Below are 12,461 nucleotides of genomic sequence, written 5' to 3'. Positions count from 1 at the left end.
ACTAAAATGGCATATGCCAGTTTTGCATTCAATCACTAATATTTTGTTATTGTTGTTGTTAGGTACCATGGAGTCATTTCCGACTCATAGCCACCTTGTGTACAGCAGAAGGAAACACTGCCCAGTCCTGCACCATCCTCATGATCATTGTTATGCTCGAGCCCATTGTTGCAGTCACTGTGTCAATCCATCTTGTTGAGGGTCTTCCTCTTTTTCACTGACCGTCTACCAAGCATGATGTCCTTCTCCAGGGACTGATCTCTCCTAATAACATGTCCAAAGTATGTGAGACGAAGTCTCCTCATCTTCGCTTCTAAGGAACATTCTGGCTGTACTTCTTTCAAGATAGATTTGTTTGTTCTTCTAGCAGTCCATGGTATATTCAGTATTCTCCACCAACACCATAATTCAAAGGCATCAATTCTTCTTCAGTCTTCCTTATTCACTGCCCAGGTTTCGCATGCATATGAGTGACTGAAAATACCATGGCTTGGGTCAGGCATGCCTTAGTCCTTAAAGTGACATCTTTGCTTTTACAACTTTAAAGAAGTCTTTTGCAGTAGATTTGCCAAATGCAATGCATCATTTGATTTCTTGACTGCTGCTTCCATGGGGGTTGATTGTGGACCCAAGTAAAATAAAACCTTTGACAACTTCAATCTTGTCTCCATTTATCATGATATTGCTTATTGATCCAGATGTGAGAATTTGTTTTCTTTATGTTGAGGTGTAATCCATACTGAAGGCTGTAGTCTTGGATCTTCATCAGTAAGTGCTTCAAGTCCTCTTTACCTTCAGCAAGCAAGGTTGTGTCATCTGCATAACTTAGGTTGTTAATGAGTCTTCCTCCAATCCTGATGCCCTGTTCTTCCTCATATAGTCCAGCTTCTCAGATTATTTGCTCAGCATACAAATTGAATAAGTATGGTGAAAGGATACAACCCTGACGCACACTCTTCCTGACTTTAAACCACACGGTATCCCCTTGTTCTGCTAGAAAAACTGCCTCTTGATCTGTGTACAGGTTCCTTATGAGCACAATTAAGTGTTCTGGGATTCCTATTCTTTGCAATGTTATTCATAATTTGTTATGATCCATACAGTCGAATGCCTTTGCATAGTCAATAAAACACAGTTAAACATCTTTCTGGTATTCTCTGCTTTCAGCCAAGATCTGTCTGACATCAGCAATGATATCCCTCGTTCCACATCCTCTTCTGAATCCAGCTGGAACTTCTGGCAGTTCCTTGTCGATGTACTGCTGCAATCGTTTTTGAATGATCTTCAGTAACATTTTACTTGTGTGTGATATTAATGATATTGGTCTATAATTTCCACATTCGGTGGGATCACCTTTCTTTGGAATAGGCATAAATATGGATCTTTTCCAGCAGATTGACCAGGTAGCTGTCTTCCAGATTTTTGCCATAGGCAAGTGAGCATTTCCAGAGCAGCATCCATTTGTTGGAACATCTCAATCGGTATTCTGTCAATTTCTGGAGCCTTGTTTTTCACCAATGCCTTCAGTGCAGCTTGTATCTCTTCCTTCAGTACCATAGATTGCTGATCATATGCTACCCCTTGAAATGGCTGAATGTCGATCAATTGTTTTCGGTACAGTGACTCTGTATTCCTTCCATCTTCCTTTGATGCTTCCTGCATCGATTAATATTTTCCCTGTAGAATCCTTCAATACAGCAACTGAAGGCTGGAATTTTTTATTCAGTTCTTTCAGCTTGAGAAATGCCAAATGTGTTCTTCCCTTCTGGTTTTCTAACTCCACGTCTTTGCACATGTCATTGTAATATTTTACTTTGTCTTCTCGAGCCACCCTTTGAAATCTTCTGTTCACCTCTTTTACTTCATCATTGCTTCCATTCGCTTTAGCTACTTGAAGTTCAAGAGTAAGTTTCTCTTCTGACATCCATTTTGGTCTTTTTTGTCTTTCTTGTCTTTTTAATGACCTCTTGCTTTCTTCATGTGTAATGTTCTTGATGTCATTCCACAACTCGTCTGCTCTTCAGTCATTATTGTTCAATGCATCAAATCTATTCTTTAGACGGTCTCTAAATTCAGGTGGAATAAACTCAAGGTGGGATAACTCAAGGTCGTACTTTGGCTCTTGTGGACTTGTTCTAATTTTCTTCAGCTTCAACTTGACCTTGCATATGAGCAATTGATGATCTGTTCTGCAGTCAGTCCCTGGCCTTGTTCTGATAGACGATATTGAGCTTTTCCATCGTCTTTTTCCACAGATGTAGTCGATTTGATTGCTGTATTCCATCCGGCAAGGTCCATGTGTATAGCTGCCGTTAATGTTGTTAAAGAAAGGTATTTGCAATGAAGTAGTCATGGGTCTTGCAAAATTCATCATTCAACCCCTGGCGTCGTTTCTATAACCACAGCCAATTTTTCCAACTCCTGTTACTTCATTTCCAACTTTTGCATTCCAATCACCAGTAATTATCAATGCATCCTGATCACATGTTTGATCAGTTTCATCCTGCAGAATTTGGTAAAAATCTTCAATTTCTTCATCTTTGGCCTTAGCGGTTGGTGCATAAATTTGAACAATAGTTGTATTAACTGATCTTCCTTGTAGGCGTATGAATATTATCCTATCACTGACAGCACTGAAATTCAATATAGATATTGAAATCTTCTTTTTGATGATGACTGCAGCACCATTCCTCTTCAAGCTGTCATTCCCGGCATAGTAGAACATATGATTGTCCAATTCAAAATGGCCAATACCAGTCCATTTCGGCTCACTAATGCCTAGGATATCAATATTTATGTGTTCCATTTAATTTTCGATGATTTCTAATGTTCCTAGATTCATACTTCATACATTCCATGTTCCAATTATTAATGCATGTTTGCAGCTGTTTTTTTCTCATTTTGAGTTGTGCCATATCAGCAAATGAAGGTCTTGAAAGGTTGACATCATCCACATCATTAAGGTCGATTCTACTTTGAGGGGGCAGCTCTTCCCCAGTGGTCTTTTGAGCGCCTTGCAACCTGAGGAGCTCATCTTCTGGTGCTATATCAGACAGTGTTCCCCTGCTATTCATAAGGTTTTCACAAGTCTTTCTTCCTAGTCCTTCTTAGTCTGGAAGCTCAGTTGAAACCTGTCTGCCATGGGTGACCCTGCTGGTATTTGAATACCAGTGGCATAGCTTCTGGCATCACAGCAACATGCAAGCCCCACAGTATGAAAAACTGACAGACGGGTGGGCATATATATATATATACATATATATATATATATAAACTCACACATCCTGTTCAAATGTATGAGTAAGCAGAGGAGGCGGCACCACAGATTATTAGTGTTTAGAGTCCTCACATGCCTTAATGTGGCCCTGGTGGGAAGTATTGTTATTTAACATTCAGACAGTTGGATTTTGAATCTGGGGAGAACTGAAACTAGCAAAATTCCTTGTACCTAATTAAAACCATACTGGAAGTAGACGTATTTCCATGTCCTTATGTTAAAAAATAGCATAGCTGCTTACTCTGGAAAATATCTGCTTCTAGAAGAAAAGACAGTGAACCAAGTAAACAGCATACTTAATAACACTAACAATTTACTCATTAAGACTTACTTCAAGGCCCTAGCTTTACTATGCACACTGACTTATTTTGGTTTATTGAGAATTTTCAGTATTTCATTTTATCTCCTCCATTACTTTATTAGCTATATGTTTTTGTTTTATTTTCTTTTTGTGGTTGCTCTATCCATCTTAGACTTACTACAGTCTACCATCAAATATTATACCACTGCATATAAAACATAAGTACTATGCAAACTTTCTGTTTTAATTATCAAACATTTTACACATACACACAACCTATATAATAGACCATACAACATCTTCTTACTATAATTTTTGGCTTTAAACAATTATTTAAAAAAAACCCCAGAAAAATAGAATAAAAATCTATTATATTTACTTACATTCATAGGTTACAGTTAAAAATATAAATCCAACCCCCAAAATGAATTAAATCCCTACTCTCTCACTTCTCAATCATCTTTGACACCAACTGCTCACACAGCTCTTTCTCTCTCTGACCCTAACTACCCAGAGCTAGGTCAGATGTCACAAGGTAAAAAGACACAGTTCTTCAGACTGCCAAATAGGCAGACACCAGCCATAAGTTTGGGAGTCCACATGACACCCTTCCTTCCAACATGCTGGCTGCCAATTCAGGGTTTGCCCACTTCCCTACTGGATGCTAGCCACAAGCTTGGGAGCCTCCTCTTGGCTCCCTCACTTTGACCTGATGTCTCCTGATAGTCCTTTGGGTTTGATAATTCACTGGAATGACTCACAGGAAGATTTAGACCTACTCCTCACTTATTGACTATCTCGTTACCTGACATTCACATTTTCGACAATAGTAAAAAATCTACTATTTGACTATTTTGCTCATTAATGACATACATCTGGCAGTAACAGATGCCAAGGTGAGAGGTGAGAGTAACACTGGCTGTGATGGCTAAGGCTATATGTCAACTTGGCTGAGCCATGATTCCCAGTGGTTTGGCAGTTATGTAATGATGCAGTCATCCTCCATTTTATGACCTGCCGATTTTCACCTAACGACCTGGTCTTTGGAATTTAACCAGTCGATACGTGAGGACTAGGTGTATTATAGCACATACAGATTATAGCAAAAATATATACAGATTTATTACAGCAAAAGGATACAAATAAGGATCAGCATAAAGAAGAGATGCATTGGGTGAGGTCCTGGAAGATTCCCAATGTAAAGCTTCTGTGTCCCAAAAAAGGCACACTATCCTCCCATATGTATCAATGTCTTTCATCAACAATAAAGCTCCTGGAGCTTCTGTGTCCAGAGCCTTTACTGGCTTTATTGAATTGTCATGATTAGGGCATCATTGCCTATGCGTGATAAAATCATGCTACCCACCCTCTCTGAGTTCAACTGATATCAGGCCATGAGGTGGTTCTTCTGGCTTGGCCAGCCTCCCACTCACTAGTATAAATTCTCAGGTATAGTCTTTAAGCCAGACAACAAAAGGCATCTCAATTACTCAGGAAATCCCAAAGATTATCTCTCAGGAACCAAAGACAAAGGCCAAATTTCTCTCCATTAGATGATTCACTACCTCACTGATGAGTTACCATTTTTTGTGGCTATTCATTCCTTTGTATAGACCTGAGTTTCCATCCAGTATCATTTTCCTTTACCCTGAAGAACTTAACACTTTTTAAACATTTGTAGAGCAAGTATGCTAGCAATTAATTATTCAGTTTTATTTGTCTGAAAATATATTTATCTTTATCTTTGAAAAATGTTTTCTCTGGATATGGAATCCAACAATAACAGGGTTTTTTTTCCCCTTTCTTTCAGCATTTTACAGTTGTTCCATTATCTTCTGATCTGAATTATTTTTGCAATTCTCAATGATTTTTACAATTATCAGTGATAATCTTATTTGTGTACATCTGTACAAAATGTGTCTTTTTTCTTCTGGCATTTTTTAAGATTTTCTTTTTAATCTTTGGCTTGCAGCAACTTGACTAAGGTGTGCCTTGGTGTGATTTAATTTTTTTTAATTCAATTTAGTGTTCATTAAATTTCTTGTTTCTATGATTGATATTTTAAGTCAAATCTAGAAAATCGTGAACCATAATTTCTTCAAAATTTTTTTTCTCCCTTCTTTTTATGGAACTCCCTTCCTTTTTCTGGCACGTATATTAGAATGTTTGATATTGTCCCATTTTTTTATATTGTTTTTTGTTTTTTAGCTTTTGTGTGAGTGTGCTTGAGTTTGGGAAGTTTTTAATGCCTTCTCTAAAAATTTAATGAATTTTGTGTCTAAGCTGATGTTAAACCCATTCATTTTTTTAAATTTCAGATACTGTAATTTTAGCTTTAGAAACTTCATTTGGTTCTTTTTATATTTTAATTTCTTTTATTATTGTGTTTACATTTTCATTTACATCCTTGAATATATTCATAATGGCTATTTTGAAATTTCATGGCTAAAAATTCAATCACTTCCATTATTTATTGGTTTGTTTCTATTGACTGTTTTTTTCTTATGAAGATGGTTCACATTCTTCTGCAGTTTTGCATGTCTAGTAACATTTGAATTGTTTCTGGACATTATGAATATTACATTGTTGAATGTCTAGATTATGTTTTCTTCCTTTAAAGATTGCTGGACTTCGTTCCTGCAGGTAATTTACATGCCAAATAGCTTGATGTTTTGGAAACTTGTTTTTATGCTTTGTTTGTTTGGGTCTAGAATATATTTTAATCTACTGCTAGTTTACCTTATTACTGAGACATGTCCTTTCTGGGTCTTTACTAAGTTGCTTGGCTGTACAATGAGGTCTCTTCTCTCTTGATGGTTAGAACTGCTACATCTCCCAGCCCTGTGCAAGCTCCAGTGATTGTTCAATTTGTAGTTATCCTGTAGTTATTCTTTCCACAGTAGTTGTTTTTGCCCAGCTTTGTCTAGTCTCCTCCCATGTATGTGCAGATCAGAATTATGCCAAAGATGCAAGGAGACCCATATGCTCTTTTCATAGTTTTCTCATTTCTGGTCTTCTAACAGGCAAATTTCAGCTGACCCAGCTTCCTCAAACTTTGATCTTTGTCTTCTCAGCTGAGCAAGTCAGTTGAGCTCAATTTGGCTTCCCCTTCTTTCACTGTAGTCCAGACTGCCTACAAGCAGAGAGCAAGGCTGATTGCAGGCCTCATATCATTTGTTTCCCTTCACTCAGGGATCACTGTCTTGCAACGACTTTTGTTCCATGTATGAAGACTGTTATTTCATATATTTTGTTGAATTTTCTAGTTATCTATAGAGGAAGGGGAAAGGTGGTAGCAGTTACTCCATCATAGCCAGAAACAGAAATCCAAGACTGTATTGTTTATTTTCTTTCTCCCTTCACTAGAAGGTAAGTTTCATGGGAACAGGAACTATTTTTATTGTTATATCTCCAGTTCCTAAAATAGTATCTGATATATAACAGGTCCTCAATAAGTATTTGCTAAATGAATAGTGACTGGAAGTCTAATCAAGAGGCACTTGGGTACACATGAAAGAAATTTCAGCAAGTAGTGGCTTAATCATATAGGAGCTTATTTTTTGCACATTGCAGGATGGCTGGAGGTGTGTAATTCTTGGCTCTGGTCTAGCTGCAGAGCATTTCCATTAACACACACTCTCTGTCTTGCCTCTCCATCCTTACAGATTTCTCCTTTACTCTACATGGTTGCAGGAAATGTGTCTTGGTACTTAGAATCTAATTCTTCTATAGAGAACATCAAAAGACCTAGTGATCTACTTCTGAAAAATCAGCCATTAAAGACCTTATGGAGTACAGTTCTACTCTGACACATAGAGGGTTACCATGAGTCAGAATGTACTTGATGTGAATTGGTATAGGGAACAAGAAAAGCAAATGAATGGATGCAATGTATAAGAAGTATTAGGTATAAATTGTAAGCAACTAGCTTGTGAGTCATAGGCAGAAAGCATAGGATGTACAGATATTAAGTTAGTAACTCATCAGACACATTAGACATAGAATAAATGGACCACTTATGTGTTAGTCAGAGGCAGAAGAAAGAAGAATATTACCTATAGATGGAAAGACCAAATAAACCTTAAATATGCACAAAGCATGATAATGTCACCTATGGTTTGAAAGCTATGCCATTCTAAGTCATTCCATTGGCAACACCCACTCTGTCCCCACACATTCTCTGCCCAAAATGTTCATATAAGAGCCCTGGCTGCTCTTCAGGTCCTTGATGACAGCTGTGGTCTGGGGTGCCACTGCATCATTCCAATAGAACAGTACGTGTTGGCTCTAGGCACCACTGTCTGCCGAGACCTCTTGCTTACCCTCAGCTCTGAGGCTGTGACCCCACCATCTGCTGACGTGGCAGAGAGGCTACGTGAGCACTGTGTCATAATGCAGGACTCAGCAGTGTAGTCCTGCCATCCTACCGGCACCTTACACAACCTCTTCTATTTCCCCTTACTTCTCAGTATAGATTTTAAATGGATTGAACACAGGGTGGGAGTCAAGCATTCTAGTTTGGTCTGTGAGTCCTTCTGCTCCATGACCTCAGAGATCACCTTCCTGTTAGTGTACTTGGAAGCCACCATGGCATCTCAGTGATTTCCTGCATGGCAGCATTACACCCACATTGCAAGTGAGAACAAGGAAGAAGGAGCAGTGCCAGCAAGCCTGATTTTTTTTTTTAAATAAGCAATTCAAAATGTTTCTTGAAGCCTCCTAACAAACTACCCCATATGTTTCTCTGACTAGAGCTGTATCACATAGACCCGTCCAGCCTACATTTCCCAAAAAGAGAAGTTCTAGTTTTTGAAGCTCTATGGTGGGACCAATCCCTGGAGAAGGACATCATTCATGCTTGCTAAAGTAGAGGGTCAACAAAAAAGAGGAAGACCCTCAACAAGAAGGATTGACACAGTGGCTGCAATAATGGGCTCAAGCATAACAACTGCAAGGATGGCGCAGGACAGGGCAGTGTTTCGTTCTGTTGTGCAGGAAGTTGCTCTGAGTTGGAACCGACTCAATGGCACCTAACAACAACATGGTGGAGGTAAGCAAGGAGAGAAAAACTGCAGATGAACATAGGAGCAGGCAACCAATGGCATCTGCCGTAGGTAGGCCATTGAACTTGAGGTCAGATTTCTTGTCAGTAAAATATGTACCCACCTTGCTGGATTTTTGTGATGACAAAATAAATATTGTCTATAAGAAGTGCTCATTGTTAGTTTTTTTCATTCCATCTTCTCTGTAGAAAAACTAGATGTCTTTACCATTATTTTTTATCAAGTTCAAATGACAATTAAGGCTCTATAATCTGGATCCAATTCATTGTTCTCTTACCTCATCTTTGCCTTAATTTCTGAGCATGCCCAGGACTGTGCCCACCGTGGGCTTTGCTGATTCCTGATTCTGCTCTTTCCTTACCTCACCCTTTAGACCCACTGCCAGTGCTGTTTCCTCCTCAGAGCCTCCCCAGTCTCCTTCTGGTCAGGATGACTCTCTTTATCCCCTGCGGGCACATACATCACATTGTTCCTTTACTGAAACACAGTCTGAAATTTATTCAAATTAGCCTTTAAGTCTCACTCTTTTTCATCAAAATTTAAATCTTTGAACAGCACTGTTCTGAACACAGGGTCCAAAACACAGCAGAGGCTTGGGATATTTTTTATTTAAAGTATTCTGGAATGGGGGAGGGACTTCAAAAATGTCCACATTTCCCACCAAAATATTCTAACATCTCCGTTCCTTGAAGTGATTCTAAACACATACTGCCAGATGATAAGAAGCTTTTTTCTATGAGTCTTATTTCAGATTGCTAGGTAAGACTCAAGCCAAAATATCCTCCAGGCCACACTGTTCACCTCTCTGATGTGTAACACTTCAATAGGTTCCAACAGGAAAAGCGTCTCCTGAGTAAAGCAACAGGGCATGCCACTTCTGGGGATGAACTCAGTTAAAATCCCTTATTTTTGTTTGGGGCAAACTTACTTTGGCCCTTTGTGTTAGCACTGGCTACTATCTACAAAGATTACTGAAAACCTCTATCTGGGAGGGAATTCTTCCAAGGCAGTTCCCACTGGGAACATTACATATGCTCTGCATCTGTGATTAAATGAAAACAGAAGGGAAATGTATTGACCCACAAGCAGATGTGTTAAAAAAAATAAAAATAAAAGAAACCCAATAACTCTTTAAACTAAATGTCTAAATGTAGTTAAGTAGCACTAGAAAATTAGCAATCTCTTTTAGAATTCAAACATTAATAATGATCCACAATTTCTGTGGGCCTATTAAAACAAACAGCAACAAAAAAGTCATGCTATTTCATCACCTTAGTTTTTTTTTTTTTTCCAATAGTAACAAAGACTTTTCCCCATGATGGTATTCAGTTCACCAAGAGGGATACAGCTGCTATTGAAAATCTTGGTCTAAGAATCCTTAGTTACAAGAATATGTAACAGCAAGAAATGTTTTCAAAGGTAGATCACGTTTGTACTGAATTGAAAGATTTGGTAAATATCTTCTCTATTTCATTTCTATTCTGAAAGAACTCAAATGCTTTAAACAGAAAAATAAACAACCCAACATAGTTAAAATACACCAGTTCTTAAAAATACATCAATTCAAAAGCGTATACTGAGTTTTTATAAAATATTTTGTTTTGGTTAGAGACAACCGAGGCAATCTTTTTCAAGATAATATCTCATAACAGAAAGTTGCTAGACTCATATAAGATATTTAGACTGTGAATCATTGGCTATTGATCATATCTCTTTTATGTTCTTCACAGATCCCAAAGAAAATTCTAAGAGTTTAGTATAATAGGGTTTTTGTTATTTCTATTTCATCAGATAATAAAGGATATATTTATAAATAATATTTGTGGTTCCTTGGAACATAAATTCATATAGATAACAGAAGAACAAGAAGAAAGGTGACTAGGAATAAATTCTTATTTGAGTTTATGGACAATTTATTTTAAGCAAGTACATCAGACTTCAGGAACTAATAATTCCTAATTTACTTATTTTTGCAAGGATTCAGTGAACAGTTAGCGTAGGGCATTAAAATTCTGATTCTGAGCAAGATTATAGGTGATTAAAAAAATGTAGCTGTAACAGAGATAACTACCATCTGGGTCCTGTAACCATACATTGCAGGAATGCCTCCAGTTCTGGGCGTCAGTGTCGATTCACTTCACTGCTTGAGGAACGGGTGTTTACAGACAACCGAAGATTTGCCGCTTTTTCATTGCACTTCTAATCAGAAAAAAAAGGGGGAAGGGGGAAGGAAGGAGGAAAGGGAGGGAAGGGGAGGGAAGCGGAGGGAAGGGGACAGAAGAGGAAGGAAAGGAAAGGAGGGAGGGAGGGAACTGATTTCATTATCTCGTAGAGACCAAGAGTGCTCGCTTTGGCAGCACATATACTAAAATTGGAACGATACAGAGAATGAAACCTCAGTTTCACCTGGGCTTCACCCTTTCTGTCCCGGCTTCCCCGCCCATTTTGTTCACAGTCCTTCCAAGAGCGGTTTACTTCTAGCCCACCTGGCCTTGCAAACTGCAGCCTCTAATCACAGTTTATTTGCCACCGGATCTCCGCACATGCGCCAACCGGGATCTTGACGCATGGGCAGACCTGGAGAATCGTGTCGTTACCTGACCCAGGACCTGAGCTTTACTGGAGGGGAGGATATTCTCCACACACAGTTCCACCGAAGTCCCTTTGCAAAGCAAGTCCTACAACGCAGACTTCCTATGAAGAGTGACTCAGCATGACTCAGCACCCAGATCTCTAAATAAATTTGGGCATGGGAGGGCTTGGGGTGTAGGGTTTCAGGCGCCAATCCCTGCCCCGTGGGGACTCGAAGACATAAAAGGTCCCAGATCCCCTCGGGCGGGGAGCGGGTGGTCTTTGGGCCACTAGGCCCCACGTTGCTCTTTGACTGCTCAGAAAATAAATTTGCCACTTCCTGTTTCTCTTGCAATTAGCGTCCATCTTACTTCGATTAGCTAATAGGACAGGACAAGAACCTGAGGAATTCGTTTACAAGAAAATTAGCATGGCCCCTATGCAAGGATGACATGCAAATTCGTGACGTGTTCCATATTTTTTTTGGAGCACTGGTGACGCAGTGGTTAAGAGCTTGGCTGCTAACCAAAAGGTCCACGGTTGGAATCCATCGGGTGTTCGTGAGAAACCCTATGGGACAGTTCTACTCTGTCCTATGTTGGAATTGACTCCCCGGCAACGGTTTTTGGTTTAGACACCAAGTAGTTTTCTTTCACACAGTATTTGGAAGTGCCACTTTAAGTTATTGTTTTTAGCTGGTCTGTAAATTAGAGGTAGCTGGGACAGTTTTAGATCTGTTTATAGAATTGGATGCAGAAGTCTGTTCCATTTATAATATTTTTAGACACTACCCTGTATTTAACATCATCGGTGGGACAGGATTAAAAAAAGACATTCTCTTTAAAAAGATGGAGTGAATTTGCCTCCCTCTCTGCCCCTCTCTCTTTCTCTCTTTTCCCCCAGTGAAGGTTATTGCAATGGCATATGGAAATCAAATATTTCAGGCAGATTTTGTTACCGCAATGGCGAGTCTGGTCTGCCTGCCGCAGAAGCCAATAATGAGACGGGTGAGGTGAGCAGCAAGAGTGTTTTATTGTATATCGATATACAGGAGACAGAGGGGAATGAGCTCCTCTAAAAGACCTGTCTCCCCCACTGGAGACTGGCTGAAAGTTTTTATATGGACAGGATTATACTTTCTCTTCCGGTGGTTACATTCTGCACTCCCCAGATGATCTAACTTCTTACTGGCGATCCTTGAAGGTCATGTAGCACCATTGTTGTCACGTTGCAGATGAGTTAATCCTAG

General features: G+C 39.1%; 1 pseudogene; it reads left to right on the top strand.

Moving 5' to 3' along the window:
* Positions 1 to 11,626: 11,626 nt before the first annotated feature.
* LOC111819778 (uncharacterized) lies at positions 11,627 to 11,694 on the top strand (annotated as a pseudogene).
* Positions 11,695 to 12,461: the final 767 nt, after the last annotated feature.

The sequence above is a fragment of the Trichechus manatus genome, unplaced genomic scaffold, assembly GCF_000243295.1.
Source record: "Trichechus manatus latirostris isolate Lorelei unplaced genomic scaffold, TriManLat1.0 scaffold00018, whole genome shotgun sequence".
Classification (NCBI taxonomy): Eukaryota; Metazoa; Chordata; class Mammalia; order Sirenia; family Trichechidae; genus Trichechus; species Trichechus manatus.
The sequence above is the reverse complement of the archived record's forward strand: the minus strand, read 5'-3'. Positions and strand labels throughout refer to the sequence as shown.